At 46.1% G+C, this 20782-nt stretch overlaps 1 protein-coding gene across 2 annotated transcripts in view; it reads right to left on the reverse strand.

Annotated features, from left to right (window-relative positions):
• PMP22 (peripheral myelin protein 22) overlaps positions 1-3448 on the reverse strand; it is a 29903-nt gene extending 26455 nt beyond the window's left edge. The window contains exon 1 of one of the 2 annotated variants that reach the window (XM_083487741.1): positions 3124-3448. The gene's annotated coding sequence lies outside the window, so the exon portion shown is untranslated. Of the gene's footprint in view, positions 1-1484; positions 1629-3123 lie in introns of those variants that run through there. The other variant, XM_083487742.1, reaches the window with a different exon arrangement.
• Positions 3449-20782: the final 17334 nt, after the last annotated feature.

Raw genomic sequence — 20782 nt, forward strand, 5'->3', positions numbered from 1 at the left:
CTAGGAGATCTAGCCAAAAGGGGCAGGGCAGGGAGTAATTAATCTTGCATGTCTGAAGAAATCCAACCAATTTGGCAGGTTTGGAAAGTAAAGGGTGAGATTTGAAATAAACCAGACCCAGAGCCTGGTGCAGTGAACATACCCATCAAAAGGCAAACAGAGCTGAGGGGGTCAGAATAAATGATCTGAAACTCCCCTCCAAGCTCTCCCTAAAATATCACATCTTTTAGATTATTTCCCTTTTCAGGGCTGGATTCCTTCCCCTCCCTGCCCCCACCCCCAAGATTTGGAAAACTTATGGTGACTATTGGCATATGGAAAATCTCAAACGACATCACATTCCTCAAAGTTTCCATTTTATTGCGCGGGGGGGGGGGGGGGTTGCACTCTGCTCCCAAACAGCCAGCAGATGATGAGGTGATATATACATATATCAAGTATCTGTTTTCTAAATGAGTGCTTAAGAAAGCGCTCCAAAGCAGAAAAGAGTCTAAAATAAAGCAGGAAAACAGCCACCCCACTTGGACTAGACCTCCACTAGCTCAGGAGGCGGGAAATGGAAACCGTTATGCCACAAAGCCACCATTCTGCCTTGAATAATCAACATTTGGAGCCCATTAAACCACCAGCCCCACAAACGCAGCCCGCCAGCTATCTCCCCCACAGCTTCTAAATAGAATGGAAACTGTACAAAAATACAGATATTGCATGAAATTCACACAAAAACCATGGGTTTCCCTCTTTTTTGGGTGTATGGGGGGTGAGATTCCTAGGCGGCAATTGTAGGAGAGATGGGCTTTGGGGAGCAGGCACAACGATCAAGTCCTGCGGATTCGGAGGGACTAGGGGATCAGTTATTAGAAATACTGTTGTAAAAAGTTTGGGTGGGGGGATCTTTATAATCAAATGGGAGAAATCTCTCTAGGCAAGTTTTCTTTCACAGAAGAGCGCCATGCACTCTCCTCGCGCTCCCCTTTACGCACACTTCAAAATCTGCCAAGCGACTGTTATGAGGAATGGAATTCTTCCAGGGCCGGCGGAGTGGGGGGAGAGGAGGGGGAAAGATCTACGTGCTAAAATGTTTCAACCCGTTTCTAATTATATCAGCCCCAGCCTGGAGTAGCGGACTTTCTCAGCGGCGCGAAGCCTTGGGGAGAGCTCTCCACCCCGTTCTCACAGCTAGACACAATAGTCCTACAAAGTGGGGTTCAGTGCAACAGGCATCAACACGCAGCGAGCCCCCGATAAACTTTCTGGGGAGCTGGGTCCAGTAGGGTCCCGCATCCAGGGGTCGAAGGCTGGGTGGGGCTGCTGCTGACGTTATTATCCAAATCTAGAGTGCGCGCACGGGCCGGAAAGGGGCCATGGGGCCGGTTGCGAAGAGAGGTCCCAGGGGGCGCTTCAGTGGAAAAATCTCTTGCTCCCCTCCACCCCAAATATCTATCTGTAAAAGAATGAGCTGGGAAGACAGGCGGGTTACTTACTGGTCTGCAAAAAAATAAAATAAAAGCTCGCGCTCCCTCTGGCAGGCGACCTGGCCACTCGCTCTCTCCGACGAAGACTGCGCGCTGAGTGCGGGCGCCCGCGTGCCTCCCCGTCCGAAGATCGAGTGAGCCCTCGAATGGGCGGGACCCCAAGAACAACGCCCAATGGTGGCCGGGCGCCAAGCAGGGCGGGTCCAGGGCGCCGGCGTAAACCGACGGGCAGGAGAAACGGGCGGGCGTCTATAAATACTTTCCCGGACGGGAAAGGAAAAGGGAGAGCGCGCGGACGATCGCTTTACCAACGGAGCGGCCGCCTTGGATCGTGGGCCCCAGAAATGCAAGCCCGGATAGCTACAGTTCCTCTTCTGGGCTTTTCTTTCTTTGCTTCCTTCCTTTCTTTCTCATTCCCAGTGGAAAAGCGGAATGCAGGGGTGCCAACTTGAATAAAATATTGGGGGCCCAGGTAAGCCCCGCCCCAGATAATTGATTACAAAATGAGGGGCACCCACACCATAGGGAATAGCAATGCCCACCAACTCAAATATTTTAGGGGGGGGAAAAGGCCCCTACGAGTTGGCTGCTATGGCGGAGGGCATGGGAAAGATCTTGGCCCCGCGGTACAAGTACTCTCCCCTCTCTGGTCCTGGGAAAGCGATGTTCCTTGCTGAAACGCAAGGCGGGTCAAGAGGCTGCGGCGGTGGAGATCTTCGCGTCCGGTCGTCCTCGGATGGCTGCGGATGCAAATCCCTCGAAGAGAGGGGCGCAGGACGGGGGCGCGATGGCCAGGTAGGCGCAGCTACGATAGAGCCGCTGGTGGGCTCCGGGGATCCAGAGGAAGAAGAGGCCGACGGCCTGACGTGCCTAGGGAGCTCAGCTAGGCACAACGGATTCAGCACAGTCCATCCACGCCAAAGTCCATTAAGCGCCTCCTTATCCACACTGGGCTCGTCTCACTGGGGTGGGATGCGGTGCGTGGCACACAACACACGCGCAAGGCGTTCCATCGGTAACCACGAGAAGATACCGCTACCCTACACTCTCCTTATAGCTGCTCTTGATTCGATTTCTGGCGTGTTCCCGGTGGGTTTTTTAACCGCTCTGTGCCCCCCCCCCAGCTGATGCGTGCAAGAGCAAGCTGCGTCCGATCGCTCCTGGGCCAGAAGGCTCAGGTAACAGGTTTGTCCCGGCCACGCTCACCCCAAAACCTGTTGTTGCCTATGTTGCGCGCGCTCTCTCAAGCCGATCACATCCGTTCCTCTCTCGATTTTATTTTTCTACATTTGTGTACTGCTCACCCGACACCCAGAGAGGAATCCGACGGTGGGGGTAGCATACCTCACCCTTTAAATTGATTGCATTACTAGGATTTCACACCTGACAGACCTCTGCCACCTGTCTTCCTACCACCACCACCTCCCGCCCATAGTAACCGGAGCAGTGGAAATCCAGCATCAGTTCTAGAGTGTTGTATCGGTGGCAATCCGAATTAAGAGAACAGCCACCGCATTTCTCGAAGTTGTGCTCCGCGTGAATCTTTGGCACCCCCAAGCCTGTAAGAGGAAAGCCTGTCCCAATACTGATGTCTGCTAGATCTGAGCGTTTATTAATTAATAAATAATAAAAACAATAAACAACTTACCAAGGCCAAAGAGCTTGCTCTTTTTCCCAAGCAGTATTCCCTAGAAAGCGAGAGCCAGGTGGGATTAAACTCCAGTTGCTGGATCTCGGACAGAAGCAGATCTGTCTCTAAACTCCTGTGCGCGCCGAGTGAGCCCTCGCTGGTTGCAAACCCTTTACTGCATCCGCAGGTCTCGTGCTCGCCCCGTTTATTCAGCCCCCGTTCCAACGCCCAGATATGTCATGGTGGCCTGAGAGAGAACACCCTTTACTATTTAAAGGGGCAGCGCCTCTCTATCTTTATCCTCCGGCAGGGAACACCGCCAGCACGCAGGGCCTATTTAGGGTGAGCAAAGGATTACTCCGCCGCGAGGGAGTGGCCGGCTTGACATCTCCGTGGTCGGAAGGCTGGGTGAAAAGTCCGGAACGATGTCAATCATTCCGTTGGCAGCTGTCGTTCAAAGACCGAAGCAAAAGGAGACCGGACAAGGTGCTAAAGGTGATGGAACCAGGGGCTCTGATTTTTTCCCGTGCCATACAATAAGTGGCTTCACTGAATAGATTTGCAACATCAGTTTAGCCCACCTGGTTGTAAGAATGGGAGATGCATAGCCTTTAGGGACTTTCCCCGCTTTGCATTTCGATCGCACAAGGGTTTCTCCTCCAAGCCACAGTGCCATCATCCCCAAAGACTGGCTGATTATGTCCTTGGTGGAGGTGGGGCAGATGTGTGTTCCTTGGGTACTCATCCTTAACACCTGTAAGTTTAGTTACAGGAGATGCCTTCAGTCAAACAGGAGAGAAGAGGGGAAAGTCACATTTACAGGGATGCTCATTCTCCCCCTCCTCCAAAGAACCATCAAAATGCAGGCCATGCCTGCTGCCATGTGAAAATCACAGATCTGTCCCTGCCATGGAGCATCATGTATCCACTGGATTTGATAATGGAACTTGCAGGTTCTGTTTGGAGGGTGTTAATTCGGAATTTGTTAATTCCACTCTACTGACTGCATCACGTTTATTTATCCTAGGAACAACTTATTGAAGCAGGCTTGTTTCTTCGCTGCTGAGGAAGATGGACAGAAGATAGCCAACGCTTCCAAAGCTAGGATCTGAACCCAGGTCCCAGCCCACTGTTCAGTCCATTCGTGACCAATTTAAGGTCTGATACTGAAAAGTCCTTTTAGATAGCTAGCTTGTTCACTTAACTTCAGAAGATGAAATCTGGTCTGGTTCATCTGTCCCTACCTGCATCTTTTACAAGGGAGGTTTGTTTTGCTAAATGTGCTTTCTGTCCAGCTTGTAGGCAAGGGGAACTATTTATTTTTAATACTGCTCTTTTGTGCAAATGCATTTCTGTCTAAAAGAGGTGTTTTAATTGTAAAAATAGAAATACCATAAATTGTCCCTTCAGCACCTGGTTGTGGGAAAAGGTAGACTGCAGCCTTTACTTTGGGTGGATGCAAACAAAATGGAAGTAGAGGGCATGGAGGGAGGCAGCATCCAGCAAAATAACACCATGGGCAAGGCTTTTTTCCAGCCAGAACTCACAGAACCGCAGTTCCAGCACCTCTCAGGTGGGGACCAATGGCATTCTAGGAGAACAAGGAAGGTGTTTCTGTTGATTTCCGGTACATCTTTTTCTATAAAAATAGCATTGACCACAGGTATATATATTTTAAAAAACCCATCACCAACAAACAGGCAGTATCCCAATCAACCCCACCCCCAAACACCACATTTCACAACATAGGACTACTGTGAGTAGAGGCTGGGCACACCACATTGGAGATCCCATGTGGGCAAACTCATCCTTTCTTTCCACACTGTGGCTCCAGTCCAAATCGCTGGCCTGGCCAGAACGGCTTTCATTTTATACCTTCTGAGCTTGATGAGGCATGTGAGCCTCACCTGTCCTGAGCCTACTCCAGCTGAGGAATCACACACCTCCTCCCCGAACTAGAGAGCCCCACTTGGGCTGACAGCTGTAAGTTCTGGAATCCTGGGGTACGTCCCATTTTGAGGCAAAACAAGAAGTGCCACCCAGCTCTGCTGCACCACCACCCGTGGGATGCTCACCACCACTGCGCCACCTGTCGGTGGCACTGCAGCTGTACCACTAGCTGTGTCACCTCCGCCACTTGTTGAGAAGCAGTGCTGGCATGGGTGCCGATTCCGTGAAAGAGCTTTCAATATCTCACCCAAATCTCATGAGATCATTTGCTTTCCTTGACATCTTGCAAGACCTTGCAGGAGATCAGCACCTATACTGGCACCGCTTCTCTGGCAGAGGTGGGGGCTTGGCAGGAGGTGCCTATGAGGGTGCTGACTTGGGGGCTTCTAATTCACACCACTTCATGGGTGGGCTGACCTTCCCTGAGGTCATTATGGGCGTCCACACTGGTAACTGTTTACCTGTAAGCACAAACCTTTATTTCTTTTTTTTAATACAAGTTTCTCAATATAGCAGATTTGCACAAAACATCAGCTCTGTGTGTGGGTGTTGCTCCAAGCCCAGGAAACCTGAGATCCATGGCTATTTGTTTACATGTGCAGGTACACCTTTTGTGATCTACCATGCTTGCAAAAAAAGAGCAGTCCAAAAATGAAAATAAGTCATGCCTCATTCCAAACTAGGCATGGATTTGGAGTTGTTCACATGAAAGGCTTCCTGTCACTTCATTTCCTCCCCCTTTCCTCCCCATCTCCTGTACCCATGGGTGTAGCCGGGGGGGGAGGGCAGCGGGATCCACAAATATTATTCAAAAGCGTTGAAAGTACTCAATTATCTGAGATTGCCCCCTGCCCCTGGCAGAAGCCTGTCCCGTGCAATGTCCTATTTATGGGGTATTTTTATCCATGTTTTCCTAAGAAAAGCTCAACAACTGGATTTCCAAAAAACCACAAAAACCCCTAACAAAAATCTTGGCTATGCCCATGCTTTTTGTTGCCATCCAGAACATGATGGATAATACAGTACCAACAAATCATGTAGGAGAAGCCAGAAATGGGGAATCATGCTGAACAAATGGTATGGTGGCCTTCACATTTGTTCCAGCTCAGCAATTTTATGATGTTGTGCAATAGTCTGGAAGACTGCAGTGCTATGCATGCTTACGTGGGTGGGAGTAAGTTTCACTGAGCTTACTTATAAGTAAGCATCAGCAGAGTTGAATGACATATACTCAGGGATAGATACTCATGGGGTATGCCCCAATGCAATGAGTGACACTAGGAAAGCAGGTGTTTTTGGATTTTGCCCCCCCTTACCTTGGAAACCTAACCATTTTTTTGGTCAATGGGAGTCCTCAGTAATATTTTCTTATGTCCTTTCTGATCATACATTTCAGGTCACAATTTGTTAGGATCTTTGGTTTAAGTAAAGTGCTAGAGAGACAAATGAGGAGACATCCAAGTGCCGTGGAAAATCCAGCAACCTCAGTGTTGCTTTTAGTGAATTATTATACAAATCAGAGTTTTCTTAGGGTGTGCATTTGAATCACGTGTTCATCAGGGTAGAAGCAGGTTCTGATCTGAATTTTTATTATTATTACTACTATTCATATTTATTAAATTTGTATACTGCCCTTCATCCTTAGATCTCAGAGCGGTTCACAACATAAAAATGCAAGATTAATGAATCCAAAAACTCCCCCAAAAGTTTATCAGCACTACTATCTGAGATCTATTTGAATAAGAAGCTGCCTCTCTCCTCCTCCTTTCCCTTCACACACACACACACACACACACACACACACACACCCTTTCACTTCAAGTATTCCATCCATAAGGCATTCCAAACATGGGCATGTGCTCTCCAGGGGGAAGAACTCAAGCACTCTTAGTTTCTAATGATGTGCAGATAAAGTGAAGTTTGTTTCGAAGACTGAGTAGGCACTTTGTTCCTTATGCACAATGCCCACTTTCTTGGCGTTAGTGTTGTGCAGAGTAATTGGCCTCTAACTAAGAGTCCCGAGCAGCTGCTTGAAAGGGAGGGAAGAGGGACTGCTGGAGGGCAGCCTCCCCCAACCTGGTGCCCTCCAGCTGTTGCTAGACTACAACTGCCAACAACCCTGTCCCCCTTGACTGCGCTGAGTGGGACGTCCAGTAAGATACCAGACTGCTGCTGCTGTAGGGGGAAATCAGCTGAGATTGTTTCGTATGCAGCATTAAGACATGTGAGGAAGGCATTGCACAGACTTACTAGAATTTAATTCCTGGTTGGATATCAACATTGAATGTTTAAAATAAGCGCGCACACAAACACACCCATGTAGCTATTTAGGGCACAATCCAATCCCCAGGCACTGTCTGATAGGACTTAGTGAAATGCCACACTACCACTGTATTGACAGCCCTGCCACTCACACTGTCCAGGACAGACAGTAGAGAGGCAAGTCAATGTCCTAGGTTGGAGCTGGTGCAGCAATCACACCCAAACTAGGCCCGTAATTCAGCCCCTCCCCATCCTGATATGATACTTCTGGAGTGTGATTTGCCAATTCTTTATTTGTTGCTTTTGTATAAGGTGCTCAACAACATGCATTTTCTAGAACAGGGGTGTCCAACAGGTCAATTGCGATCTACTGGTTGATTGTGGGGTGTCCCTTGTTGATCCTGGTTAATCGCAGGACCCCAATCAGCCCCCCCATTTAAAAAACTCAACAACTTCGACTGATGCTCCCACCAAAAGCTCAACAACTTTGGCTCAGCCTCCCCAAGAAAAGCTCAACAGCTTTGATGGGTAGATCACTGCCAGTTTTTTTATAGTGGGAGTACCATAGATTGCAGTCTCATGGAAATTGGATGTGCCTGTTCTAGAATGTGTGTGTGTGAATTTTAAAACTAGCAAATGAAAAAAGAGGGTATAGATATACAACATAACAGACCAGGAATTGATAGACTAGATAACTAGATCGCAAGTTATTTATTGGGTCGGTGTGGCTGGCTGTTAACCAGAAGGTTGGTGGTTCAAGCCTACCCAGGGGCAGCTGTGGGCAGGATTCCTGCATTGCAGGGAGTTGGACTAGATGACCCTGTGGGGTCCCTTCCAACTCTACAATACTATGATTCTTTGAAAAGGGTGAATAAAAAGGTCTGGCAACGAAAAGACCATAAAGAAGGCGCCAGCTGAGCCTGTCCGAGAGACTGTTCCATGGTCTGGGTGTGTCCTCCTGCCTCTGAAAAGGCCTCAGGCTACTTGGTGAAGACACTTGGAGCAGCATCTTAATCCGTGTCTCTAGGATCACTTCAAGGCTGCATGACTCAGTGACCAGGAAGAACCAATGGCAGGTGTCTATCTATACCTCCAAGTCACTGATCCACCTGATATATTCAGTCTTGTTTGGATTCAGTCTCAGTCAGTTCACAGAACTGCTCCTTACACCAGGGGTAGCCAACATGGTGATATTGTGGGACTCCACTTCTCACCATCTCTGGCCAGCATGGCCATTGGTTCAGGAGATGGAAGCTGTAGACCAGGTTTGCCATCCGTGGCTTGCAGTCCTTGAGCAAGCATCAGAGTGAAATGACTCCCCCCACCATCACCACCCCTGATGTTAAGGATAAATAGTTGGTGGTGTCAGCGTTATACTGTCCTGTCAGAATCCATATCACTCTATGATCTCAACTTGGAACTTGAAAAACACTTGGAACAGGAGACAAGGCTAGGTGAGCTCCCTGAAGGACTGAAAAGGGGCAGTTTAGGGAAAATAATGGACAATATTGACTTATTGAATCTAGGCATAGTTACGAAGACGGGGAAGAGCCAAAACTCAGTGGTTCCAGGTTCAATCCCTGGCATCGCTGCATAGGAGTAGGAACGCCTTTGTCTGAAACCCTGGAGAGCCACTACCACTCAACACCAACAATATTGAACTAGATCAGAGTTCCCCAAACTTGGTTCTCCAGCTGTTTTTGGACTACAGTTCCCATCATCCCTGACCTTTGGTCCCGCTAGCTAGGGATGATGGGAGTTGTAGTCCAAAAAGAGCTGAAGACCCAAGTTTGGGAAACCCTGAATTAGATGAACTAATGGTCTAACTTAGCATAAGACAATTTCCTACGTTCCTACGAGGGTGGAAAAACTTTTTTTTATTTAAAAAAACCAAACTGCTTCCAGTCTTTAAAAATGATGTGTGTTGCAACAATGTGCTTTGACACACGTTGAAGATTGCCAGCATTTGGTTTCCTTCACCTCCCACTTCATGCACTTCAGGCCTTCCATGAGGGAGCTGATTCAGCAAGTCGCAGTGAGAAAGCACCCCAGTTACCACGTTTCAATAGCCTTCGATCCCATTTTGCATGTTACCTTTGACCATTCCCCCCCCCCTTCCCTCCATTCACAAGAAAAAGCCTATGTACACAAGCTATTTAATCTGTGAGCTGACATCTCACAGCTGCAGCAACTTCTATGGCCAAGCCAATGCTGGCCTCATCACGAGGCAGTCTGAAATCTTCACCTCATCAGGCAGCTAATTTGGGGCACAGTTTAAAGACAGCCAAATTCTGGACCAAAATATGTTGTTCTTGGCCTGATGCCTAAAACCCTGAGTTCAGCCTTGTTCCAGGGTTATTCCTGGGTTAAGGAAGCTCCAAAATACATTGCAGATTATTTTTTAGCTGGATAAACTGAGTTGCTAGCTCATATATTACCAGTGTACTTCTGGGCATAGTTATGCAGAGGTGGGCCTCATGTTATTCAGTGGGTAAGTGTGTTTAAGAGTGCCTCAGTTTTGTTCTGATGAAGCACCACATTTTGAACTCTGAATACTTGCTCCTCAAATAAAAACACCAATAATGAATGTCCCAAACTGTGAAACATTTAGATCCTAACGGAGGAACTACACATATGGCATGTGTGCTGCAAAGAGAGGCTACGTCTTGTCCTTTATCCAGAAGAAATTGGCCAGGGTTAGCTTCCTTTCTTCCCCTTATGCCAAACACAGCTTTTAAAGTGAGAAATATGCAAAACCTAAACACAAGTTCAGCGTAGCCTGGGGCTAAGGAAGACTCTTCTGGCACAATCTTCTAGATTAGGAAATGAGAAGGAAATGCATACATGAGATCCCATCCCACCCGCTAGCCTGTCTCAGACAAAAGGTTTCTCTCTCTTTTTCTGCCTTGAAAAGCAAAGTGATCCAATCAGACTGGGGCCCCTGGACATATTTATTACGCATGTGGTTTCCATTATAGCACCAGGGATTTTAATACTGTGCTGCCTCCAAATATTTTTAATCATGTGAACAAGCCACAAGGAAAGCTATTCTGCCTGCCTTCAGCAGTGAGAATGCATTAGGGGGCATGGCTGTTCCGATTTTACACTGGCAACAGAGACATGCTTACATACCCAGACACATGGAAGAACCAATTTCTCTGAAATATGCATGCACTTTTCTAGAGGTTTTCCTTTTCTTTTGCTTTTCATAAAGGAATTGGCATCACAACCCCAGCCCATATATGTCGCAGATGGGAGTTTGCTGGGGAAGCAGTCCTGTTCATGCACACAGGTTTTTCGCAGGACGTCATTGGCATCGCAATGTCAGTCTGTACTTTCTCTTTGCATTTCATCCACATTTCCCCTCAGTGTGGAAAAATAACCTGTTATATAGTCACAGTTGCTTCGGGTGCAGAACTTGGTGAAAGGTTGCATGTGTGTTTTTGGTGGGCAGTATGCCATGTGTATGGTGACGTTTTTAGTGGGTGGCAGATGCACCCACCAGCAACTAGGCATGGAGGAACTTTCTCCACACAGTCCACCGGAGGGATTATCTCAGAGACTGCAATTGCGGCACATATATTGATCCTTAGGAATAAATAAATGAATATATGCAGAGGCCTAGTACAAAACCGCTTTGTCACTCTTGCAAAGGGACACGGGTGGCACTGTGGTTTGCCAATCAGAAGGTTGACAGTTTGAATCCCCACGACGGGGTGAACTCCCGTTGCTCCGTCCCAGCTCCTGCCAACCTAGCAGTTTGAAAGCATGCCAGCGCAAGTAGATAAATATGTACCACTGCGACAGGAAGGTAAACGGTGTTTCCGTGCGCTCTGGTTTCTGTCATGGTTGCACCAGAAGCAGTTTAGTCATGCTGGCCACATGACCCAGAAAGTTGTCTGTCGACAAATGCTGGCTCCCTCAGCCTGAAAGCGAGATGAGCGCCACACCCCATAGTCGCCTTTGACTGGACTTAACCATCCAGGAGTCCTTTACCTTTACCTTTTTACATCACTCTTGCACAAGCCTTATACAAGTCAGATAAACATCTCCCTTGCACAATACCTCAGTTTATTATTATTTTTTTGAAAACCAAATGGAAATAAATATCGCCTCCCTCACACACACACACACACAAAATCAGAAGCCTCAGTTTTGCCCATTGAGAATATGATAGCTATCCAATGAAATTGCCATATAATGGTTAGTGCAAGGGCTTCCATCTGTGCAATGGGACTTTTGCTCTGTCTCCTCTGCCTGTCTTCCATCTGCTCCAGAAGGTTGGGGAAATCCCCAAAACAGATGTGGGGGACACAGAGAAAAAGGAGACAAAGATGAAGTCTCATTGTACAAGTGGAAGTTTTTGCACTAACCGGACAATTTTGTTGGACACAACTCAAGGTTTGTTCTTGTGCTCTTGCACATTTCCTGCATGCCCCTATGATCTATTCATAGACCCAGTTTCAGGACACCTGAATGACCTGAACTTGTGCAGTGGTGGAAGAAGACTTAGCACAGACCAGGGGCTGTACAGATAATCTAAAAGCAGGGTCCTTCCCATCCTACACCCCACCTTCATTAAGAAATATTATGTGTAGGCTGGTTTACCCCATAGGGTTTTCTTTCTGCTTACATGAAGAGTCCTGGCCATCCTTCAGTAAATGCCAAGGAGGAAGAATGCAAAGTGATCACCGATTGCTGCCTCTGTTATTCTAGTTGCTGCTATCCAGGGAATTGCCATAGGCTCTGTAATCTTACCCAGCTCACATGCCATTCTTCTCTGAATGACAGAGCTTGTGCACCAAGAAGGTGGGGCTTGTATACACTATATAAAGACGGAAACATTATCTCCTGAACACCCAGCTTGGATGCAAGGAAGGTGCTGGCTGAGGGCTATGGGAATATCCCACACAGAAGCACTTGCATACATCTTCAAGGTGTGCGGAATGAATGCATCTGACCCCTAAATGTAGCCCAGAGGATTGGGTTTCATGCGTTGTGTGGAAAAATAAGTTTTAATGTAACAGCCTTGTTCTGCCACCAGTAACTTTGGAATGGTTTTCTCATTTCCTCTGCTGAGGATTAAAACCATACAAAGCAGGGGGATGGGGAGGGGGGATGGAATGTGCTTGAGGAAGGGGGGAGGGGGGAGGGGGGAGGCAGAAGTCTAGATTGAGGTCAGAAAACATGGAATTCATAAAGGGCTTGGAAAATGGGTGGATGTGAGTGGAGATGGAGAGGCTGCGGAAGTAGCTTTTGTTTAGATAGCTGGACAGGCAGAAATGTATATTGCTGTACTGTGCTTTCGGATGCGAAATCCAAATGTTGATTAGCCTGTACTCTGGATTGTTGCAAAGTCTGTTTGGGAACTGGCTCAATATCCCTGCGTGAGCTCCCCTCCCCTCTGTCTGAGATGGGATGCCTCCCTCAGTCTCACCAGAGCTGAGGTGAGTCAGTTGCTCAGCACTGAGAGCTTCATAAAGTTTGCATATTGTTACGGAGATTTAGAAACTGTTAACACAAATCACATATTTTTTTGTTATTGGGCAGCATAGAAATGCAGTCTATGAAATGCAATATGAAAAGAAAAGCATTCATATCCAACTGAGAAATTGTATACTCCCTCCCCCCCCAAAGAAAAATAGAATCCTACGTTCAGATAATTCACTTCTTATGCAAGCCTCATAAATTAGTACATGTGTTGTTGATTTTACATCTTTGAAATGTAAAGACAACTAAGAAGTACTGCAAAGCTATGGCCATCATTGTCTGCTATCTAGTTGCTGAAAGAAAACTGGAGCTTAAGAAGATGGAAATAAGATCGTATGAATATTTAAACAAGGATCCCAAAAAGATCCATAAAGTGGGACAGTAAGAAATTCATTTGAAATGGTTTTGATATCTAAAGGTCTTGGAAAAGCAATTTCCTCAATAGCTAAGTACAGTGGTACCTTGGGTTACAGATGCTTCAGGTTACAGATGCTTTAGGTTACAGACTCCGCTAACCCAGAAATAGTACCCCGGATTAAGAACTTTGCTTCCGGATGAGAACAGAAATCGTGCTCCAGCAGCAGGGCGGCAGCAGGAGGCCCCATTAGCTAAAGTGGTGTTTCAAGTTAAGAACAGTTTCAGGTTAAGAACAGACCTCCAGAACGAATTAAGTTCTTAACCAGAGGTACCACTGTAACACAATTACTGAAGAGGAAATTCATTGCAGTCACTGACCTAATCTTAACTAGGTGCCCACAGAGTAAGGGCAGCTCCAAATGATGCTATCTATCGTTTGACTGAAATGTCTCCCAGGTTCTGCCCTTTCCTTGAAGGGCGAAACCTCTGGTTGGAATCCTAGCAGTCATCGTCCTCCTCTCCAACAAGCCCCTGCAGGTGAGTTGCCAGGCCAACACAGGGATGTGGGTCCCTTGTCAGGTTTTTTTGGGGTGGTGTAGGCTCTGAGGGCATGAATTCGTGAGGCCCTTATTCTCAGGTCTTTCGTTCAAGAACCCCCAAACTGATGGGCTTGGGCTCAAAGTTTGATCATGATTCTGCGGCCTGAGTAGGTTACCAGTTACTTTGCCACTAGTACTGTTCTGATTGGCTCCTTTCAGACAGAGACAGAGCCCAAGCTGCTGCTCAGTTTGGGGGGCCTGAAAACCACCTTGCATGTTATATCTTACGCTTGACCAGCACAAAACTAATCATAATCTATTGAGTAGTCTGCTGAAATACCAGTGAAGTAAACTGGATAGCTCAGTCAGTACATATGCTGCAACATTTTTCTGATGAAAATTGGGATGTCGTATTATTATTACTGCAATGCGCTCTATGTGGGGCTACCTTTGAAAGTGACTCAGAAACTACAACTAATCCAGAATGTGGCAGCTAGACTGGTGACTGGGGGCGGCCGCCGAGACCACATAACACCGGTCTTGAAAGACCTACATTGGCTCCCAGTATGTTTCCAAGCACAATTCAAAGTGTTGGTGCTGACCTTTAAAGCCCTAAACGGCCTCGGCCCAGTATACCTGAAGGAGCGTCTCCACCCTCAACATTCAGCCTGGACACTGAGGTCCTGCTCCGAGGGCCTTCTGGCAGTTCCCTCACTGCGAGAAGCAAAGCTACAGGGAACCAGGCAGAGGGCCTTCTCAGTAGTGGCGCCCGCCCTGTGGAACGCCCTCCCATCAGATCTCAAAACGATAAACAACTACCTGACATTCAGAAGACATCTTAAGGCAGCCCTGTTCAGGGAAGTTTTTAATGTGTGACATTTTAGTGTATTTTTGGTCTCTGTGGAAGCCGCCCAGAGTGGCTGGGGAAACCCAGCCAGATGGGCGGGGTACAAATAAATTATTATTATTATTATTATTATTATTATTATTATTATTATTATTATTATTATTATTATTACCACCTTCTCCTTCTGATTGGGTTGCCCCAGCCACTCTGTGCAGCTTCCAACTTACATGAAAACACAATAAAACATTAAACATTAAACCTTCCATATACAGGGCTGCCTTCAGATGTCTTCTAAAGGTTTTATAGTTACTTATTTCCTTATCTCAGGGGTCACAGAACTCTATACCCTCCAGCATTTCTCAGATGAAAATAGGGATCTCCTACAGAAATGCAGGACATTCCAGGATCAAATTAGAAAGTGGGATAGCTTCTGCAAATCTTGGACTGTCCCTGGAAAAGAGGGACACCTGGAGGTCTGTCAGTAGAGCATGAGAATAATAATATCATAGTTGCGGGTTTGAACCCACGTTGGGCAAAAGACCCTCACAATCCCTTCCAATTCTATAATTCTATGATTCTAATGGAGATCACTGGCTCGTTCTCTCCCTCCTCTGACATCTTGGATGCACTGTTTGAGTTTTACAAGTGGTTTGGAATTGTTTGAGTCAAACAGGAAATTCTGTGCAATTTGGAAGGCCATGGAAATATACTGTGGCAAGATTATCTATTGTTGGTATGAAAGTGGGCTGGGTATTTTGGTTGCAGCTAGGATAATGAGGGTGATAATGACTCAGAATAATTTCTAATGTGGGTAGTCTTGCTATATATAGATATGACAGGCTGCTGTACAAAGTGGGATTGCAGCAGCAGGAGTGGATATCCTACAGTCTTGCGTGGTTTTTTAAAATGCCAGATTCAAGGGATGGAGATGGAATTCATTCAGTCTGCTTTCTGTCACTCTCATGGGGATGTAAACACAACCAGGTCACCTGCTGCTCTAGATTTTGCGATTTAGAACTTTGAGATTAAAGTCATAGAATCATACAATTGTAGAGAGGAAAGGGAACATGAGAGTCATCTAGTCCAGCCCCTTGCAACGCAGGAATCTTTTACCCAACATGGGGCTCAAACTCACAACCTTGAGGTTAAGAGTCTCTTACTCTACTGACTGAGCTATCTTTTGACGTTGGCGTGCAGAAAGTGTGCATAAAACTGCACATTTTATAAATGGGGAAAAATGCATATTTTCTTGAAAACAGTGTACTTTATAGTAAAAAATGCCTACAAAAATGTGCGCAAAATGCATGTCATTTAAAATGCAGAAAAAACCCCAAATCCCTGCACAAAACAAGATAGAATGGACCTATGACTGATTGCCATCAAAACTGAAACATGACAGAATCAGGCTGCTCAGTTCATCCCCACCAGAATCCCCCATGGTCCTCTGTTGTGTTTTAAAGTTATAAACACACCGTGATCAACTCCCACCCAGGAACCAATGTCCCCACTGTGGAAGGACGTGTGGGTCCAGAACTGGCCTCCACAGTCACTTATGGACTCATTGTTAAAATCTGTGTTTATGAAACACAATCTTACTCGGCTACGAGTGATCGCCAAAGAGGAGGAGGAAGAAGAAAGTTATAAAGCAAAGTTATAAATCAGGATGATGATGATGATGATTTTTATAACCTTCAATTTACAATGGTTTTGTGGCTTTGGGATTCTAGCCTGATTGTGCTTATGCACAAGCCTGACAACTTTCAAATAGTTACATTATCACAGGAATTTTCTTTACTCAAGTTACTATAATAACAAAAAAGAAAACAGCACAAGAATATACCCAAATGACAGACAAAATAAGCCAGCAGGAAGGGTGGGGATATGGTTCTGGGATAAATGGGAATTTCCACAAACTAATTATATCAGCCTGGCTGGCTGTTGAGAAAGTTTGCTGTCCTGGTGGCAATAAAAACAGCCTGGGAATTCCAGGAATTGTGACAAGAAGCAGAACAGGAAAGCTTAAAGAAAGGAATTCTGAATGGAGAGGGAATGCAGAAGATTTGGAAAACTGAGCTAGATGTGCACAAGGATTTTTTTAAAAAAGAGTTATTTGGGAACTAATCACAATAAGGAAATGGTGGCCAAAGAAACATGGCAGTAACTACTGAGAGGCTGGCACAGCTAGGCCCCCCGAGTGATAGGCTATAAGATCCCCATCTTTTCCCATTTTCCGCTCTTTCTTTATTCATTTATTTCACTTATAGTCCATATTTTCCCTCCAGGGAGCTCAAGGCAGCATACATGACCCCCCCCCCCTCTTCATTTTATCCCCACAACGTCCTTGGGAGTTAGGCTGGTGTAAGGTAGCTACCACACCTAAACATCTCTATTTTTTTCCTTTTTATAAAATGAATGAATCACCTGTAATAAACATAATTTAAATTACAATAAACACCAACAATATCAGTTAGTCTGTCATTTTTTGGAAAATGGCTTTACAACAGCCTAACAGCTCTTAATAGTGCAGGAGCCCCTGTCCTTTTTTTGACTTACCTAACCTACAGCATAGATTAATCAGATTTAGCTGGCTTCTTGGAAAGTGGGCTGCTGTTGCTTACTGAGAGGTAGAGGGGCAAGGTGATGGAGAGGCTGGTGTGGTGCAAACTGACTGGCAGGAGCACTGGATATTTGTTGGGTTCCCAACCTCCATCAGCCCCAGACAGCATGGTCAGTGGTCAGGGATGATGGGAGTTGGAGCTGAGTACCTTCTGGAGAACCCACCCCTGTTTTGCAACACCATAGCTTTGACAGGACAGATGGTTATGTACATATTGACAACAACTTCCTGAGGGGTGGCTATGTTATTATGTTGCAGCAAAAGCAACAAAAGGTCTTAGGGTCATATAATCATAGAGTTGTAGAGCTGGAAGGAACTCCACAGTCATCTGGTCCAATGCAACAATCTCTGGTCTGGAGGGGCCAATGCAACAATCTCAACTAAAGCATTCATGACTGACGACTGTCCAACTTCTGCTTAAGAACCTCCCAAGAAAGTTCTTCCTGATGTTTATTTGGAATCTCCTTTTTTGTAACTTGAATCCATTGGCTCAGGTCCCACCCTCTAGGACAGGAGAAAACAATCTTTCTCCATCTTCCACGTGACAGCCCGCAAGATACTTGAAGATGACTATCATATCTCCTCTCAGTCTCCTTTTTTCAAGGCTAAACATACTCAACTCCCTCAACCTCTTCTCATAAGGCTTGGTTTCCTTTATCATCTTGGTTGCTGAAATATACTTGGAGTCCTGTAGTGATTTCATGTTCTTTATTGCAGCTTGTAAAACAGTGATTGAATTGCCCCCCAAACCTCAGTCTTTTATATACATTATTTACACAATGAGTCCCCGTCTGATTGGCTGATTCTGCTTTCCTTCTGGAGCCTGATTGGTCTTTTCCTGCAAGCCAATCAGTTGTTGCATTCTAGGATCCTACTTGCCTATTGTTCTAGGATCCAAGTACATAACAGTTGCCCTCCTCTGCACATCTTCCAGCTTATCAGTATCCTTCTTAAACTGTGGTGCCCAGAACTGGACACAGTCCTTGAGTTTTAGGGACAGAGGCAGGGGACCAGAAGAGTGACCCAGGAGATGGGACCTGTGATTTGTGGGATGCTACAACACCTGCAAGGCAAGAGCCAGAGGGAGAGGAAAAGACAGGGCAATCTGAGGCATAGGAAGGCATGCAGGACATGACGGAAGATGAAGGGAAAGTTCAGGCAGAGGATGAGTTCATAGATTCCCTACTTTGCCCTGCCCCACTGTCTCCTAAACAAGGAGGGCCTTGAAGTGGGAAGTGTATATAAGATGACGGGGGGGGGTCTCCCAGTTGCTGTAACTGTTTCAAAGGGTCTAGACCTGTGGACAGCAGCCTAGAGGCTGTAAGTGTGCGTGTATGTATCTGGAGCACCATGGAAGCAGCTGCTGTATTTCTCTTGACTATAGTTATGTGTGCCTTCCTTATCTGGGATGTGACTGCTGCTGTCAAAAAATGCTAGTGGCTTGGATTCAAAATTCCCATTAGTAGAAAATCCCCACTGAAAACTCAGTTTCCTCCTTCCCCCAGAAGCCTGTTGTGCCCATAAAAAATCTCCTCAGGAGTGTTGTAGGGGAGCCTTCAAAACAATGTGGAAGATATCCCTGGGGGGTTGTGGTCAGTGGCGTAGCATGGGTTGTCAGCACCCGGGGCAAGGCAAGTAATTTGCGCCCCCTAACCCGTGGATTTGTGCCCCTAACCCTAACCCCCAGATGTTGCGCCCGGTGTGGCCGGCCCCCCCTGCACCCCCCACGCTACGCCACTGGTTGTGGTGGGAGGACTGCCTTAGAAGGTGGCAGAGGACTTTCCATTGGATCCGAATTACTTCCATGAATGGAAGGAGCACTCTTGTTCACAGAAGGTCAGCTCAGGAGCCTAGCCTGGAAATCAACTGATCATTCACAATGTGAACTGTAGTCAGTTGCTCCTGCAATCATACCACTGTTTGATCACACAACCCACTTGAAACTTTGCAGTAATTCAGTAAATGGGCATGGCATGTTGAAGCAAGACTGATGCCAGCTCATGGCAAGGTTAGCCTGAAGTTTCACTGAAAGTATGAATGCAAGGAAAAAGTAAAGACTAGACGGTTATGATTTATTCTTTAAGGGAATGGCTAGTGCTAGAGGAAGAGACTCTGGTTGGAAAGAATGTGGAATTCCCCAAGGAATAGGTGGATTTTTATAATGGATTAAGCATCTGCTGGAGAAAGGAGGCAGGGCATACTTTGCTGAAGCATCGGAGAGGTTGCAAAAAAAAAAGCAGAAGTGAATTTGAAAGCAGTGCAATGCAGAATGTTTAAACAAGCATGGTGGACAAATGCTGCCTTATTGAAAATGCCAAACAGGCTGACATTCCAAGCTGAGAACAGGGACAGGGCATTCTGGTAGTAGTACCATCAAATTTTTAACTACCTCTCCATCCCATCCCCATCTACATCTAGCTCAGTATTGCTACAATCAGTGCTTTTTTTCAGGGGGTACTTGTTATGTACTAAGCTTGGATCCTAGAACACTAGGCTGGTAAGGATCGTAGAATGCAACAACTGATTGGCCTGCAGGAAAAGACCAATCAGGCTCCAGGAGGGAAGCAGAATCAGCCAATCAGATGGGACTCATTGTGTAAATAATGTACCGTATATAAAAGCCTGAGGTTTGGGGGGCAATTCAATCACTGTTTTACAAGCTGCAATAAGGAGCATGAAATCACTACAGGACTCTGAGTATATTTTAGTACTGCAGAGTACACAGCACCGGAACCTCTTTTTCTTTTTGTTAAAAAGCTTTGGCACTTACTGTAACAACTTCATGGTGAGTTCCAGAACCTATTTTTCTAGAAAAAAGCACTGGCTAAAATGAATGCCTAGCAGCTCTCCCTTCAAAAAAAACAAAAAATAAATCCTGGGTACTGAAGTTTACCTGTCATGGGACCACAATTCCTAGCACCCTTAAACACCAGAGTTTCCCAGGATTCATTGTGGGTAAGGGGAGAGAAGTGCACTTTAAATGTGTTTTAAATGTACCGTGTGTATGTAGACAAAGAAATAGTAGGAAGATCTTAATCCAAAGGAGGACATGGAATATTGGGCCAGACAGCCTTAAAGAGAAAAATCTGCCTTCAATATGAATAAGCCCTGAAGTTATGTATAAAACAGAGGGAGGCTATATTTAGTCGACAGGAGATCCAACTGCTGGTGCAAAAGGTCGCCAAGAATAATTACTTCCTGTTTGGACCTGCTGTCCCAATAGGACACTCTGCCAAAATGCAAAAATTGTGGGACAGGATTTTGCCAAGGGCAGTGCTTTGGCATAGCGCCAGAGGGACAACAAGAGGCAATAAACAACAGAGGCGTCTTCAGACTAGACAACTAAATAAACATTTGTGGCTGTTCTAGGGTTGGAGCTTGGTAATCCAATTGAAAAGAAAAACCACCTGAGATTTCAGCCAAGAAGTAGAAAAGCAGAAATGTGTACATGGAAATGTGTTTACTCAATGCAGTGGGCAATGGGAACCCACCTGCTCCATCCTTGGCCCCAAGTCACTTGTAGATAGCTAAGACAGATACAGGACTTTTTATTCCAGTCAGAACTCACTGGAACTCAGTTCCAGCACCTCTCAGGTGGTCATCATGGTCATTATA

Source organism: Podarcis liolepis (genome assembly GCF_965112155.1).
Source record: "Podarcis liolepis genome assembly, chromosome: 2".
In the NCBI taxonomy this organism is placed as follows: domain Eukaryota; kingdom Metazoa; phylum Chordata; class Lepidosauria; order Squamata; family Lacertidae; genus Podarcis; species Podarcis liolepis.